At 35.6% G+C, this 17,836-nt stretch overlaps 1 protein-coding gene across 1 annotated transcript in view; it reads left to right on the top strand.

Annotated features, from left to right (window-relative positions):
- GABRA3 (gamma-aminobutyric acid type A receptor subunit alpha3) overlaps positions 1 to 17,836 on the top strand; it is a 366,533-nt gene that overhangs the window by 87,098 nt on the left and 261,599 nt on the right. The gene's annotated exons all lie outside the window — the stretch shown is intronic.

The raw sequence follows: 17,836 nt of genomic DNA, 5'->3' as shown, positions 1-17,836 counted from the left end.
CCTTCTCACCAGAGCACCACCAGGTATTGAGCTTCAGAGTTTCAGACTCTGCTCTCCCCCTGTTTATAGAGTCTTAATGGAATTTAAAGCCTCTCCTTTCTCCTTTCTCCCTTTTAGTTCAGTCCCTGTGGCTGTTTCCACTTTTCCACTTTCTCTCCAGCTGTCTTTTTTTTGGGGGGGAGTGCTTTTCCCAAACTCTTCCTCCACATCTCTGTCCTCCCTCCATAAGCAAAAACAGCCCCCTGCCCTCTGCACCTTCTCTCTCCCCCAGTTCACCTATCTGCACTGAATACCTGCTGAATTCTGTGGTTTAGGTTGTGCAGATTGTTGTGTTAATCCTCAAATCAGTTTTATAGGTATGCAGGATGGTTTAGTGTTGATCTGCCTGTATTTCTTGTATGTGAGACACAAAAAAACTTCCATGTTGTTCCGCTATCTTGGCTTCTCCTATTATTATTATTTTTAATGTTTATTAATATTTGAGAGACAGAGAGAGAGAGTACATGTGTGGGGTGGGGTAGGGGCAGAGAGAGAGGGAGATACAGAATGCAAAGTAGGCTCCACGATCTGAGCCCAGAGTCTGACGTGGGGCTCAAACCACCAACCATGAGATCATGACCTGAGTCGAACTCAGATACTTAACCAACTGAGCTACCTGGGCACCCCTATCATTATTATTACCTTTTTTTTTATCTCCCACCATGTACATCAGAGGTATCACAGAACCACTGATATATAGTGAGGTTAGACTGATGTACAAATCACTTTCTACCTTTCTGCTTAATTTCGTCAATCCTAAAATAATAGTAATGTCTATTTCATATTCTTGTTTTGAAAGTGAAATAGTTATATATAAAGTCCTTATTTCTTGGTATATAATAACTACTAAATAAATATAAACTATTTTCATCATTGGCATTATTATACTAGTATTATTTTCCTTTGTTCTCTATAGTATGAGTGACAGCCTATGTTCTGAGATTGTCATGGTTTACATTATAGTCAAATGCTTAAGCACTGTGGTGTCTTCACAAAACACAAATGTCTGAGTATTTGCCATGATGTCACATATTGGGTCATTGCCATCTGTTTCTGGACCATTTCATGTCAGCTTATTTTATAATTTCTTAAATATTATACCAAATCTACTTTAGTAAGTATTATTCTATGGCTTTCTCTACCTACTATTTCTAACTTCTTCTATAATATATGTGCATCATGTTTATCTGGTATGTTCATATGCCATGGTTTTTGTATATGACATAATCACATCTACTGTTATAATGAGATTGCCATTTTCTGTTACAGAAATGTTTATGTAGCAAATTTATTTTGAACTTCCTTTTTATGACTTCCCATTATTGGCTCTCAGCATATATTTTGAAGTTATTTGATTGTAAGTTAGAAGCTCAAGTGCCAGTGATGTTTGTTAATACCCCATTGCTATTTGAGTATATATCCTTTTGCACACAAATTACTATCCCTTCATTGTAGTTTTTTTAAATCTTATACCATATCCATGTGAACAAGCTCTAAACCTGGATTTCTTTAAGTTTTTGATAATTCACCATGCTTTCCACATACTCCATATGATATATCACAGTTTTCTTAGCACGAATCATTATCATTTTATCCTGTACGGTGAATGTTATCTTCTGTACCTTAGACCATGCATTAGCTTATTCATGTTGTTTTTCAGGTCCTGTACTGAGGTATTCTTCTTTTCCATCACTACTATATGCTCCTATACCATCTAACTATATCATGGCTAAGAGCTCATTTCACAGTTTTCTGAGAATCATTATGATTGTATAGTGTTCATTGTCTCATTTTGCCTCATTGCTGTTTATTCCTTCATATATCAATAACTGCCTGCACTTGGGTGATATATATCTGCTCTTGAATTATTGCTATCTCCTCCTGTATAATAACTGTCAGCTTGTTCACAAGGCTTTCTGATTGTGCCTCATAGTCAAATGCTGAGACTCTAGTATTGCATCTTCATCATGTACTCTGCTCATTTGGTTATGCACCGTGGGATCTCCATTTGCATTAATTCCTTTAGATCCTGGACCAAAGCCACTTTTTTAAAACTCATGTTCCATGTTTTTATCACATAGCAGCATTTGTAATTACCTCTATATTATATCCATTTATTCCTGCTCCATTGCAGTTTCTTCCTGTTTCATAAGTTTAGTTGTGTTCTGAAGTTGTTTGGTATGTATCAATGGTCAAATTCTCACATGTGAATAATGCTAGAGAGTATAATGGTAAGTGAAATAAGTCAGTCAGATGCTAGAGAGTATAATGCTAAGTGAAATGAGTCCATCAGAGAAAGATAAATAGCATATTATTTCACTCACATGTGGAATTTAAGAATCAAAACAAGGGAGCAAAGGGGAAAATTTGATATTCATGTGCCTTTTTGATCTATGCCAGGGTAGTCCCTTTTACACTGTATATTACCCTCTATTTCTGGACCAAACTCATTTCATTCATGTTTCGTGCATATTTAATTCATCCAACACATATACTTCAGTAAACAGATCATTAGTATCATTCCTTTCTGTCTTAAGTTGTAGAGGTGTACTTATTTACTATGTGCTTGAACCATGATTGTGTACACCAGGCCTGAGAATGAAGTACTATAAGCATTAGATAACTGACTCATGTACCATGATTGCCTACTTTTCTATCACTATTCTACTCCTCTTTCATGTCCAGATTCATGCCTTTAATCATGTGTTGTGGGGTTGTTTGAGTGTACATGATGATCAACTGCTCAAACTTTAGTAGCTGTTCATGCACCATGGGTACTTGAGCATGTACCAGTGTACTCTGGCATTGTTCCATCTGCTCATGAAGCAAATTTCCACAGTGGTTGTTTCATTATTAGTGTATAGAAATGCAACAGATTTCTCTAGATTGATTTTGTATTTTGTGACTTTGCTGAATTCATTTATCAGTTCATGTCTTTGTTTTGTTTTGTTTTGTTTTGTTTTTCTGGAGGAGTCTCCTTGTGATCCCTGTATCTCTGGAACACGCTCTGAGCTGAGTAAATAACTGTCCCTTTCATATGTCTAGCATTGGAAATTGTGGATAATGGGTATGTGTGTTATCAACTTTACAATCTAATGCCAAACTTTTCTCTAAGGAGTTTGTTCCATTTTAGACCTCCACCAACAGTGTGGGAGAATTCCTGTTGCTTCAGATCTTTGTCAAACTTGATATTTATGAGACTGTAAATTTTCTGTCAATCAATGAAGGTGTAATGAGAATTTATTATGGCTCTAATTATTATTTCCATGATTACTAAAAAAAGAAAGCACTTTTACTTAAAGGTTAACAACAATCTGTAGTTCCTCTTTTATGAAGTACCTCTTCAAGTCTTTTATCCATTTTTACTACTGGATTTTCTCTCTTTTTCTTATGGTGTTATAGGAATTCTTCATATATTTTATATAATGTTTCTTTAGCAAGTACATGTATGTTGTGTGACAAGAATATACCATTCTGTGGTTGTTCTTTACTCTTTTTCTTACATCTTTTAATGAAAAGAGTTCTGAACTTAATATACTCTGTCTTATTAATTGCTTTCTTTATAATTAGCACTTTGTGTACATTTAAGAAATACTTTCTTACTTCAAATTTATGAGTAAGTTCACTTCTATTATTTAGTCTTATACTTTTGACTTTAATGTTTAAATCCTAAACCACCTGTAATAAATTTTTGTACGCTATGGATAAGATTACAATTTAATTGTATGAGGTATGAAAATAACCAATTGTCATAGCACCATTTATTGAAAATGCTGTATTTACCAGATAACTCTTCAGTGCTACTTCAGTCATAAATCAAATGTCCAGATATGCCTAGATTTGTTTCTGAATTCACTATTCTGTTTTTCTTTCCTGTCATCAATACCCTTCTGCCCCATTATAATTTTTAAAATCAGTCTTGATATCAATAGAGCAAGTCCTTTCACCTTATTCTTCTTCAAGACTTCAAAATATGTTCTTGGCCCTTTGCATTTACATGCAAAATTTTAGAATCAGCTTGTCAAGACTAACCAATCTATCATTCAAAAAATAAATTGACCAGTATTGACAACTTGACAATATTGTGTTTAAAGTTGTATTTCTGCATTTATTTAGGTCTTTATACTGTCTTTGCCATTTTATACTTTTATCTTACGGAGGCTTTGTACATCATTTTTTAGATTTATTTCTAGGTCTAGGTGATTCTTTTATTTTTAATTGAAGTATAATTAGCATACAGTATTATATTAGTTTCAGGTGTGCAATATAATGTTTCAACAATTCTATAAATTATTCAGTATTCATCATGATATGTGCTTTTAATCCCCTTTATCTATTTCACCTATCAGCCCCAAACCACCCCCCATCTGGTGACTACAAGTTTATCCTCTGTATTTAAGAGTCTGGTTTTTGTTGTTGTTGTTTGTTTGTCTCTTTTTTCTTTGTTTTGCTTTTTTTTTTTACATATGAGTGAAATCATATGGTATTTGTCTTTCTCTATCTGACTTATTTCACTTAGCATTATTTCTGTCCATCCATGTTGCTACAAATAGCAAGATCTCATTCTTTTTTATGGCTGAGTAATATCCATTGTGTGTGTGTGTGTGTGTGTGTGTGTGTGTGTGTGTGTGCATGTGTGTGTGTACACACACACACCGCATCTTCTTTATCCATTCATCTATGGATGGACACTTGGGTCACTTCCATCTCTTGGCTATTGTAAATAATGCTGTAGTAAACATAAGGGTGCATTTATCTTTTCAAAATAGTGTTTTTGTTTTCTTTGGAAAAATATCCAGTAGTGGACTTACTAGATCATATGGTACCTCTTAACTTTATGGTATTACATATGTAATTTTAAAAATTAAGTATATAATTATTTATCTTTAGAGTTTAATTTATTTCTGGGTATTAATTTTTCATTCAGCTATTTTTATTAAGTCTCTCACAAATTCCAATAATTTATCTGTTGATTATCTAGGATTTTCTGTGTACATAGTCTTATCATATTCAGGTAATGAGTTTTGTTTCTTCCTTTCTATCTCTTTTCTTATTCTTATTTTCTTCTACTACCTGGGACTTTTAATAGAAGGTAGAACAGTAATTGAATCATGTTCCTGATCTCAAAAGGACAATTTTTATAATTTCTCTTTTTGGTATGTTGTTTTCTATAGGTTGATTTGTCAATACCCTTCATTAAATCAAAGGAATCTCCTTCTAGTCTTATGTTATTACGTTATGTTGTTATGGTTATGTTGTTATGGTCATAACTTTAAAAAAATTTATTGAGGGTAACCTGGGTAGCTTAGTTCAGCATCCAACTTCAGCTCAGGTGATAATCTCACTGTTCATGGATTCAACTCCCACGTTGTGGCCTGTGCTGACAGCACTGAGCCTGCTTCAGATTCTCTGTCTCCCTCTTTCTCTGTCCCTCCCCCCACTCATGCTCTCTCTCTCTCTCTCTCTCAAAAATAAACAAACATTAAAAATCTATTGATGTAGGGTCGCCTGGGTGGCTCAGTCAGTTAAGCGTCTGACTTCAGCTCAGGTCATGACCTCACAGTCTGTGAGTTTGAGCCCTGCATCAGGCTCTGTGCTGACAGCTCAGAGCCTGGAGCCTGCTTCAGATTCTGTATCTCCCTCTCTCTCTGCCCCTCCCCTGCTCATGCTCTGTCTCTCTCTGTCTCAAAAATAAATAAAAACATTAAAAAAATTGTTAAAAAATCTATTGATGTAGATGAATTGTATTAATTGATATTCTAATATTCAACAAATTTTGAATGCCTAGAGTAAACCCAGTTGGGCCATGATATATTATTCATTTTAGGTATTGGATATAATTTACTAAATTTCCTTTGGAGTTTTGCCAGTAATTTTCTTTTCTCATGCTGTCATTGTCAGGGTTTGGTATTAAGGTTATGCTAGTCTAGTAACACAGATACAGGGATGTTGCATCTTTCATTATTTTGTGGATAAATTTACATATAATTTACATTATTTCTTCCTTGAATATTCAGCAAGCCTCACTGGTTAAAGCATCTAGCCTTGGGTTTTTTTGAGGAGGGCATTTTTTTTACTACTATTTCAATTTATTTACTGCTTACAGAACTATTCATTTTCTCTAATTTCTTCCTGATCCTGTTTTAGTAAGTTATATTTTTCTAGGAATTTGTTCATTTCACCTAAATCTTCAAATGTGTTATCATAAAGTTGTTCAACTACATTCATAATCTGTTAGTTATTTCATAGAATCGACTTTTGGCTTTCTTAATCATTTCTTTTATAAATTATATTCTATTTCAAAAATTGGTGCTCATGTCTTTATTAGTATCATTTTTCTCTATGGGCTTATTTTGATTTTCTTATCCCATTAAGTTTTTTTTTCTTTTTGATATATGTATATAAGGCCACATGTTTTCCTTAAGTACTGTTAGCTGCATGCCATAAGTTTTAATAGTCATTTAGTTATGGTACACTTATGATGTTATAATTTGTATTTTGATTTTATTTTTTGATGAGTTTCATATATATATATATATCCATTATATATATCCTATATTATTTTAATCATTTCAAATTTGTTGTAAGTTTCTTTATAGTCTTGTAAATTTTTGTAAATATACCTAGTGAGAGGATACCTGGGTGGCTCAGTCGGGTAAGCATTTTACTCTTGATTTTGGCTCAGGTCATAATTTTATAGTTCCTAAGATTGAGCCCTGTGTTGGGCTCTGTGGGGACAGTGTAGAGCCTGCTTGGAATTTTCTCTTTCCCTCTCTCTCTCTCTGCCCCTCCTGTCCCTTCTCTCTCTCTCTCTCTCAAAATAAATAAATAAACATTTGAAAATATATCTAGTGAGATTAAAATAATGTATATTTTTTTGCCACCAATGGATATACTATTCTATATATTTCCATTAGGTCATATTTGTTACTCATCTTGTTAAAATCTTTTATCTATCCTGATTTTTTAACGTTTATTTATTTTTGAGAGAGAGAGAGCATGTGCGAGTGGGGAGGGACAGAAGTAGAGGGAGAAAGAAAATCCCAAGCACGACCATGCTATCATTGTGGAACCTCACATAGAGCTTGATCCTACCAACCATGAGATCATGACCTGAGCCAAAACCAAGAGTCAGATGCTCAATGAACTGAACCACCCAGGTGCCCCCAAAATTGTCAACTTTTAATGCTTTCTATGTATCCTGCGTGTTTTGTTTTCTTTTGTTTCTTATTTGGATTGGTATTTCTTAAGTTATTTTATTTTTTCTCTCCTCTTCTGGTGTAGAAGATAGGTAATCTGTTTCTATTTATATGTAGTATGTGTACTATTAAGACATACACTTTACTTTTCAAAGCGTTTTTATTTTCCAGAAGTTGTATTCTGTTCTTTTTCAAGTCTCCTAGTTTACTATTCATAATGTTTTGTTATATTCAGATATTTTAAGCTTTTTCCAGTATAGATTATATAGTTTTTTCACCATTTGTGTCTGATAGGAAATATATCTTGAATCGTATTAATCCCAAGCCAGGAAGCCTCAAATTTTAGAAGTATCCCTCTAAAGGAGAAGCCTACAAAAGAGATAGAGTAGAAATGGTCGGAGGTGTAGTATAACTAGCATGGTAACATGGAGCTCAAGGAATTTCAGAGGATGAGGTTTTTATCAGAAGGAGGGAGAGGAGGAAAAGGGAAATAAATAAAGGAGGAGGGAAGGTAGAAAGAAGTTTAATCCAATAGGTGCTCTAAGATGTGGTTTATATTTTTAATACCAACATTATTGGTGATCACTGACATAGCAGTTTTAGTGAAATGATCACACTGAGATAATAGTTTCATTGAAGTGGTCAAAGAAGAAGGTAGAAAATAGTTTATAAAATAATAAATAGAAGAGGAGTAAGTTGAGATTAACAATTGTGAATTACCCATTTAAAAACCTTGATAGAGAAAGGGAAGAAGATAACTAAAAAGGAACATATTGATAGGATATTTTTTTTAGGATGAGAGAAACTTGATTATATTTATAGTCTAAAAGATAGTCTAAAATCTAAGGTTGACAGGTAATCTTTAAAGGGACAGGTTAATATTACTTTCTGAAATGAATGGAAGAGAAAGTAAGTATAAGTATAAAAATGAATAAATTTTATAGGTTGGGACAGGGCTGATGTCTTAAATTGGGTCCCACAGAAGCAGGTTCTGAGATTAGGATTTATGTGAAAATGATTTATTAAGAAGCGTTCCCCAAAAAACCTATAGAAGAGTGGAAAGTGGAGCAAGGAAGGGAAAGAGAACAAGCAAGAATATGTCAAGACAAGTATTATGAGACAGTGTTAGTCACATCACAGTTTTGTACCCATTGGGATGCTATAGTATTTGAACCTCTGCACATGCCAATCCTGGTTAAGGGCTATTCTAGGTCGGTGACTCAAATTTCCAGGCACTTCTGATTTTCAGTTTGCACAGACAAAGAGATGAAGATGGTACTTGTTGAGAGAGTCAGTGTATATAAAACTGATAAAGAGATTTAAAAGGATATAAGTAAAGCACTGTTAGTGTCTCCTATGGATGTTTTGTCCTTGATAATCTTGGATTTTTACTAAAGAAAATGCAAATTTCCTTGGATAGGTAACTTGGGAAAGAATGACAAAAGCTTAGAACAGTTGAGAAGAGTAGAGAAGAGAGCTGATTCATGACAGATCAAAAGATCATATAATGGTGCTGGCATTGGAGACAGGTTTGTCCTACAGCTGATTTGCATGATTGTGGAATTTTCTTAAGCATCACTCACCAGTCCAAGGGAACACAGATTTTTTTCATTGGTCCAAAGAAGTATTTCTGGGCAAATACAATGGAAGTTCAGATATATAAAGTGCTGGTAAAAGAGTGATTTTTTATTTGGTTCAGCCTTGAAATGAAAAGAAGTAACACTATGCAACAGCAAGAGACTAGAAGATGATGGAAGATGATGGAAGATGATGGACCAATAGACAACACTAATTTCAAAGAGTGAATAGAATAGAAGTAATATTTAAAAACTAGAAGAATAACAGAATGACAGAAAGTAGAGATACTGTAGTTTAACACTTGTGATGTGTGAGTAATTATGCATAAGATACAGAATGTGTCTATGGGCACAGATCTGCCATACTGGAAAAGAAGAGAAAGTCATGGGGATTGTGTAGGTCAAATAATCATGATAGATACATTATCAACATCAATAATGAAATACTGAAGATGATGGAAGGACATAAAAAGTGTGAGCTGAACACTGTTTTTGAGTCAGTGTGAAAAGGCTACAAGGAGGTTGACAGAAGACTAATGAAGGCACAGAGTGATACAGATAGGTGTCATGAACCTCAAATGACAAGGAGTGTGTGCACACAGAGGAGGAATAATTTCAAAGTGGCATCGAGGATATGAGACAATTCTGACCCTGTCCCTCAGTTGCATGATGTATGGGAATGTGCACATCTACACTTAAGAGGAAAGTTATTGAAGTAGTGTTTTTTTTTAAATGTTTATTTATTTTTGACAGAGAAAGACACAGAGTGTGAGCAGGGGAGGCAGAGAGAGAGAGAGAGGGAGACATAGAATCTGAAGCATGCTCCAGGCTCTGAGCTGTCAGCACAGAGCCCGATGAGGGACTTGAACTCACAAACCGTGAGACCATGACCTGAGCTGGAGTGGGATGCTCAACCAACTGAGCCACCCAGGTGCCCCAGTGAGGTAGTGTTTTTGATGTCAACCCAAATCCATTTATAGAAAGGAGAAAGGGAGATTTTTCTGTTCAGAGGGTGAGGACATAGGATCATTTGTTTTCCATAAAGTGAAAGATTGAAAAAACATGGGGAAAAGGCTTTAGGAGGGAAAGATAGTCTTAAGAATATATCTCTGGGAAGGAAAAGATGAATAGTGTAGGCATGAACTCCGGAAAGTATTTTCTCTGTTTTTCAACAAATATTTTATTGAGTAGTTACCATGTGCCAGGCACTGTTCTGTGACGCAGAAAAAGATATAATGTTTCTGTACTAATGCCGCTTATATCTAGTGGGGGAAACAGAGAATAAATATACAATGTAATTTTATGCAGAGCTGTATCCTATAAAAAATGGAACTGGGTAAGGGAGTAGAGAGAAATGAGGAAGAAATATGCAGTTTTAGATAATAGTAATCAGGGAAAGTTTCTCTGAAGTGCTGACACAGGACTAGAATCCTAAAAAAAGTGAAGGAGTGAACCAAACTGATATATTGAGGAAGAGCATTTATCACAGAGGGAAGAACAAGTGCAATGCCCCTAAGGCAGGAACATCTTGGGCGTTTTCCAGGAATAGTAGGAACATCAGTTTAACCTAATATGAGTAGGGAGAAAACAAGTAGAAAGAGGTGAAATTCAGAGTTAGTCAGTGTACAAATAAAATATATTCTTATAGGCCATGGCAAGTACTTTGGATCCAATGAAAATGTACATAAAAAATTGAGAATGGGGTGATATAATCTGATTTATATTTGAAAAAAAAAAACACCTCATTCTGGCTGCTGTGCAGAGAATGCACTGTAGGGGGCAGGAGAGGAAGCAGAGAGACCAGTTGGGAGGCTACTCTGGGTGTAAGAGATGATGGGTTATACCAGCTTGTGGGCACTGGAGGTGTTAAGAAGTGGTCAGAGTCTGAATCTGTCTTGAAGTCACAAGGATAAACTGATAGTTTGGATGTAGGTTATGGAAGAAAGAAATCAAAGTATAGATATGGATTGGATATAGGTGAATTTGACGTGGGGTGTGTATGAGAGAGGAGTTCTTGGTCTAGTGTTCTTCTCTTTATTTGATTTTTGGTTGTCTTGTTGACTGCTGTATTCCCAGTACCTAGAACAGTGCCTGGTATGTAAATGGTGCTTCAGAACTTTTGAATGAATGAAAAGAGTGGTTTCAGTGGAGTAATAGGTGAAAATACCTGATTGGTATAAGTGGTGTGAGAGAATGAGAAGTGAGGAAGTTGAGATAGTGATATCAAAAATTATTAAAATGAGTTACCATAAAAGGAAGAAAACATGTTAGGAAAGGGTTGGAAGGGAATATAGGTCAAGGGAAGGCTTTCTTTTTTAAATGATGGATGATATTATATCATTTTTTATGCTACAGGGAATGAGTCAGTGGAGAGGAGAAAACTGATAAGTGTGGGAGAGATAAAAAAAAATCACTGAAGTAAAATCCTTGGGCAGGAGACAGGGAATGAGATCCAGGGCACATGTGGAAGGGATAGTATTCAATAACAGCACAGACACCCCTGGTAACAATGGGGAAGGTAATGTATATGGCTAAGATCCAGATAAGCTGGTATAATTGATATTAAGAAAATGAAGCCTTCTGATTGTTTTACTTTTCTTGGTAAAATAAGAAGCAAGGTTGTCTTCTGAGAGTCTAGGAGGGGAGTTACTGGAGACTTAAAAGAAAGTAAAAAAATAATAATAGCTGTTTCAGAGAGTGGAAGAGTAAATTTTTTTGGCAAATGTAAAAGGATCATGGCACATTTGAAGTATGGTGAAGAAAAATTTAGACAGACCAGTCAAGCATAATTATGCATTTTTCTCCAGCTATATTTAGCTGCTCATTTGCAGGCAAAAGGATGGATTTAACCAGGGTTTATGTTTTTCCAGGAAATTACAATAGAGTAAGAGAGAAGCAAGTGTGTTGAAGATACATACCAGAGAATGGTTTTAATGATATTAATTATGAACTATGTATGTAACCCAAGTACAGCAAGAAAGGAAGTAGGAACATGAAGGTGATAATGGGGAATTTAAAGGTGGCAGGATCAAGGGATTAAAGATGAGAATGCTAAGTCAAATCATTCATTCAATGTCAGATTTCTGCGTGGTATATCAAGAATTGGCACTAAGATGTTTCTGGCTCCAAAACTTTTAATAATGGCTGTGCTTTGAAGCTAAGTGGATTTATATGGCCTCAAATGAAACTCTTGTGACACACTGAGGCAAAGAAATGTGAGAATTGGCTTTGTAGTATCTGAGTAGCAGCTTGGGATGCCTGTTCAGGTAAAGTAGTGGCAGATAGTGCCTCATAGCATCCAATAGGGGGGTTGGTTGGCAGAGTATCAGTATCTGGTAGTTTCTAGACACTGAGGTAAACAATATTTAGGAATCCTAACTGAAGAATATGCTGTAACAGTGCCTTGTACATAGTAGGTGCTCAAAAGTTTGTGATAAAATGAATTTATATTTGGAAAGGACTTAGCAGCAGACTCATCCTGGTAACAAGTCTTTATCCAGGCATCTTATGTATATTATTTAATCTTTAGAATTCTTATGAGGATTGTTATCCACATTTTACATGAAGAAGGAAGTCTTTAAAGCCTAACACAACTAGTATTTGGTAGTACTAGTAGTCCCTTGGTCTGGTGGGTTCCAAAGCCTATTCTATACCCTATCCTTTATACTATTTTACCTCATTTATGGATGTGACTTTTACAAAATGACATTCATTAATTAACTATTTATTAAGTATGCATTATTTATCAGGCATTCTTCTATGCATTGGGCATATATCTGTGAATAAAACAAGAAAAATGTCTTGTCCTCATTGATCTTATATTCTACTGGAATAACAGACAATAATAAAAATATGAAATATATATTAGAAGCACAAATGAGGAAAAATAGAGCAGGCAACTGCATAGGAAGTATGTGGGATGTAAGGAAGGATTGAAATTTTAGACAGGGTGGTCAGGGAAGACCTCAGTGAGAAAGGTTATAGTTGAACAAAAACAGGAAGTGAGAGAAGGAGCAAAGTATCTTGAAATTAGATGGAAGAATATTCCCAGTAGAGGCAATAGCAGTTGCAAAGGCCCTAGAACTGGAGCATGGCTGGAATATCCAATTGGCAGCAAGGGGGCCATGGTGGCTGAAGTGGAGTGAGAGAAAAGGGTAGTAGAGGATAAGGTTAGCCAGCTATTTGGAGATTAGATCATATAGGTCTTTGTAGATCATAACATGGCTTTTGATCTGGGAAGAAATTGGAGGATTTTGAACAGAAGAGAGATGTGATCTGACCTAACACTATTAAAGTTCACTCTGTTATATGTATAGAGAAAAGACTGTAAGAGGAGCAAGGACAGAGTCAACAAGCCCAGTTAAGAGGCTTTTACAATCATAATGAGCCAGAGTCATAGCAGCAGAGGTGACAACCAGTGGTTTTATTCTGGATATGTTTCTTTTTAAGTAGAATGCCAATGAGATTTTCTGATGGATTGGATGTGGAGTATGACACAAGAGGAGTCAAGATGACATCAGAGTTTTTACTCTGGGCAAATGGAAGGGTAGAATTACCATTACCTGAGATGGCAAAGACTATAGGGGGACTTTGTGTGTGGAGGCAAATGAATATCTGAACCTCATATTTTAACATGTTAGGCTTAATATACTTCTCAGTAATCTTAGTACAGATGTGGATTGCAGAGATATCAGATATAGAGATATTAATTTACAAGCCATCACCTTACAGATAGTATTTCTCTCTGATTTGTTACTTGTACTCTTTAGCTCTTGAGCAGACTCAATTGGTTCAGTAACCGTTTGCTATTTTGGCTGTACAATCACGTATTATGGTGCCTTAAGCATGTGTCAAAATTGTGTGTTCATGTACCACAGACAACTCATTTTAACACCAAGATTATCTTAGCCTGCACACGGGTTGTCCCTCCTATTTCATAGTCAGTCTGCTCCTATTACAGGCATCTGCTATTAAGCCCATGGTTATCTGAATATGCTCATTGGTTGTAAGTTCATAGGTCATTGGTGTTTATCCATGTGCTGTACTTATATAAGCATACATCATGGTTGTGTACTTTTGCAATGTGGCCTGGCTTCTTTACACTAACTTTAAAACTAGTATTAGGTTTACACTCTGTTCATGCAGCATAGTGGTTTAAATAGCCATGTTATTATGTGATGTTTCCTTGCTGTAATTTTCACTTTATTCACTATGGTTGTATATGCTATATTTCTTTGTTCATATGCTATAAATAGCTATTTATTCACTATTGATCATGATAACTAAAAATGTCAGTTCTTCATTGTGGCCACTTGCATCTGTGTCTTAGCCCTTGACTCTAGTAAAAAAAAAATTGAGCATGTCTGTTTACTTTTGCACCATAGCCTTCTGTTCTGCACCATGCAGTCCACTTAGCTAGCATGGCCATCTGCTCCTAAACCATGTCACTTAATTCCTGATCATGGTTGCTATGATACACACATTGTGTATGCACACATCATGGTTAAGAACTGTTATACAAAATACCTCTTCACACACATCATGGTTGTCTAGGTATACCTTAGTTGTCTCCAGCTAAAGGCTGTAGCTGAAGGCTCTTTAAGTGTTACAGTTTTTAGTTTATGCACCATGGTCTCTTGAAAATTCACCAAGCTTGTCATAAGAATTTTAAGGGTCTGATGTCCTACAGTCCTTGTTTGTGTTTGTTTGATGGTCATCTGAGCATGTGTCATGGATGTATGTTCATTTAATGTTAATATCTGCTAATGTGCCACATTTTTATATATAAATACAAGGGCTGGGGCTGGTTTTGTACATATTTGATAACTTTCTAAGGCTACCTGTTCCAGTAGCATTTTTTTTAATTAAAATTAATTGTGGTAAAAAAAACACATAACAAATCTTAACCATTTTTATTTTTTATTTTTATTTAATTTTTTAATGTTTATTTATTTTTGGGAGACAGAGAGAGAGAGAGCCTGAGTGAGGAAGGGGCAGAGAGAGAGAGAGGGAGACACAGAATTAGAAGCAGTCTCCAGGCTCTGAGCTGTCAGCATAGAGCCCGACACTGGACTCAAACTCATGAACCATGAGATCATTACCTGAGCTGAAGTCGGACACTTAACCAACTGAGCCACCCAGGTGCCACAAATCTTAACCACTTTTAAATGTACAGTTTATTAGTGTTAACTATATTCACATTGTTGTGAAATAGTCCAGTGGCATGCTTTTGATCATGTATAATGTCTTAAGGAAGTGTTTATGAAGGCCCTGTTCTCTTGTTCAGTGATTATTAGGCTCATGTGCTATGGTTTTCTGACACATACTATGGTCAAATGGTTTTATGCACAAATGTATTCACATGAATTATAATAATAATGTTTATTAACAAAATGTTATGGTAGTTGGAGGACACATATTATGTCTAATCTCTTCTATAGGTGATGGCTATCTTCTCATAGTTATGTGAACATGTACCTTAGTCCGAGTTCATATAAAATTGTCTTTTATGCATCATATGATATATCATAGTTTTCTGCTTCTAAATCATGGACATTTGCTTCTGCATCACTGGCATCTATTCATAGTGTGAGAACTAAAAATAAATGCTTGTCTACCATAAATCATAACCCATAGTATATAGTAGGATAGTGTAGTTGAAACACACATACTGAGTCTCCTTGCTCATGCAGCATGGCTGTCTTGTCATATACTCAGGATTATTGCTCATGTACTTATGTTTTCTGAGCATCCATCATAGTTCTGTCACATATTCCATGGATTATTTTTGCAATTTGGCCTTCATATACGATACCAAGTCTCTTTGTTCCTGTACAGCAATTGTTAATTTTGTATCATGATTATTTGAGCATTAACATTTATCATGTAATCATACAACATTAGATTATGCTAAAGAACTGTAGATGTTCAAGTATATATAATACTGTTCATACTATAGATGTTTCTCATGCCCCAGAATCATCGGTTCATGCACCATAATTTCTTATATGCTATGGTTTTCTGAATTGTATGGTTTCTGTTCATTTCTGTAAAATGACCATCAACTCTTGTACAGTTAATAAATCATGAATGTCACAGCCCATATACTAAATTGAACATAAAAAATTGCTGTTTTTGTAAAGCAAACATTGTCAAATATTGGCATTTTTTATGACACAATCTAATGTTATGACTATTTCTCTCTGTAATGTGGACATTTCTTCATGTCAGAAGTTCATCTTTTCCATATCATAGTTTTCTATGCCTGTACCAGATTCTGTTGAAGGAGACCCATAGTTGGTGTATTAAATTAAGAATATGCAGGGGTGCCTGGGTGGTTCAGTTGGTTAAGTATCATGACTCAGGTCATGATCTCGTGAGTCATGAGTTCGAGCCCCACGTCGGGCTATGTGCTGACAGCTCAGAGCCTGGAGCCTGCTTCGGATACTGTGTCTCCATCCCTCTCTGCCCCTCCCCCACTCATGTTCTGTCTCTCTCTCTGTCTTAAAGTAAATAAACACTAAAAAAATTAAAAAAAATAAAAAGAATATGTGGATTATGACCTGATAAACGAAGAGGCATGAACCACCCACACAAGGTCAACAGGTAGCTCCCTCAGCATACAAGCTTCTATTTTGCAAAAGTGAAAACCCTGGGGTTGTTTTGATTTGCAGGTGCAGTTTTAATATGTTCACACAAAAGAAATAAAGTCACAAGATTCATTTACTTACAAATCCCAGAACAGGGAAGTAGAATGAGCTGGGGGAATGTCAGTCCTCCATCCTAGGTCACAAGCTAGCAGGAGATAAAAAGCAAGGTCACAAGTACTTGTTACTTATGAGGTGGTTGGGATGGAGATCACTAACTTTTTGTGGGCTCAATTCTAAGTGGTTATTTGAAAAGATGCTGTGGGAAAAGCAAAGCAGGAACTTCTGGTAGAAATCCTAAGCTTGGGTCCTTATCTAAATATCCAGACTTGGGGTGCCTAGATGGCTCAGTCAGTTAAGCGTCTGACTCTTGATTTTGGATCAGGTCATGATCTCATGGTTTGTGAGATTGATCCTGTGTCAGGCTCCAGGCTGACAGCATGGAGCGTACTTGGGATTCTCTCTCTCTGTCCATCCCCCTGCCCCCACTCTCAAAATAAATGAATAAATTTAAATGTCCAGATTCTGGGTATGAGCAGGGTTGCCGTAGTATAAAATGCCTAGGCAGCAACTCAAAATAGATGTTTTCTCATCACAAAGATTCAAGAAGACAATTGAGTATAGAACATAATGTCTGTTTTTTGGGGGGTGGGATAAATTTAAAAAGACTTGTTCTTTATCTTCTTATCAACCACAATAGCTCTCCACTAAGTATCTGTTTTACATATTAGTCCCTTGCATAAACTTTCCTTGGAAAAATAGTTTTATATCCTTCTATTCTCATTGGAAGTGAAACCACTGATAGGATTTAAAAAGAGTATGGTATTGGATCAGAATTAGGTATCATTCAAGTGGTTGGTGTCTTAGATTCAAGCCATAAGGTTCATAGATGGCAAGAAAGTACAACTTTACACTGTTTTCAAACCCCATGTCTTAGGTAAACACCCACCAGTTCAGAGTTCATAAAATAGCCTTGCACATAGGCAACTCTAAATAACATAATTCTATCATCACTATAATTTTCTTACCTTTTTAAGGGTCTTCTGTACAAGAGGACATGCTTGGATTTCTTCTTTATGTTGTGGCTTCTATATGGGGCTGACTTTGCTCTCAAATATCTCTTTATGGGGAAACATTACATTTCTATTCAAGAGCCATGGTGTTTCATCATTCATCATTTTCTAAACCTTATTCAGAGGAAACAGTTCATCTACTCCAAGCCCTTTGATACTTTGGAAAGTTGCTTAATTTTATCAAATGAGAATCACTCCCAAAAATGCTATAAAGAGATTTCAGGTCTTAAAATTCTAATATCACCTACAATGTTACACATTATGTTAACTATGGCAAAGGCATTGGAGGAAAATGAAGACAT

Source organism: Felis catus, chromosome X (assembly GCF_018350175.1).
Source record: "Felis catus isolate Fca126 chromosome X, F.catus_Fca126_mat1.0, whole genome shotgun sequence".
NCBI lineage: Eukaryota > Metazoa > Chordata > Mammalia > Carnivora > Felidae > Felis > Felis catus.
The sequence above is the reverse complement of the archived record's forward strand: the minus strand, read 5'-3'. Positions and strand labels throughout refer to the sequence as shown.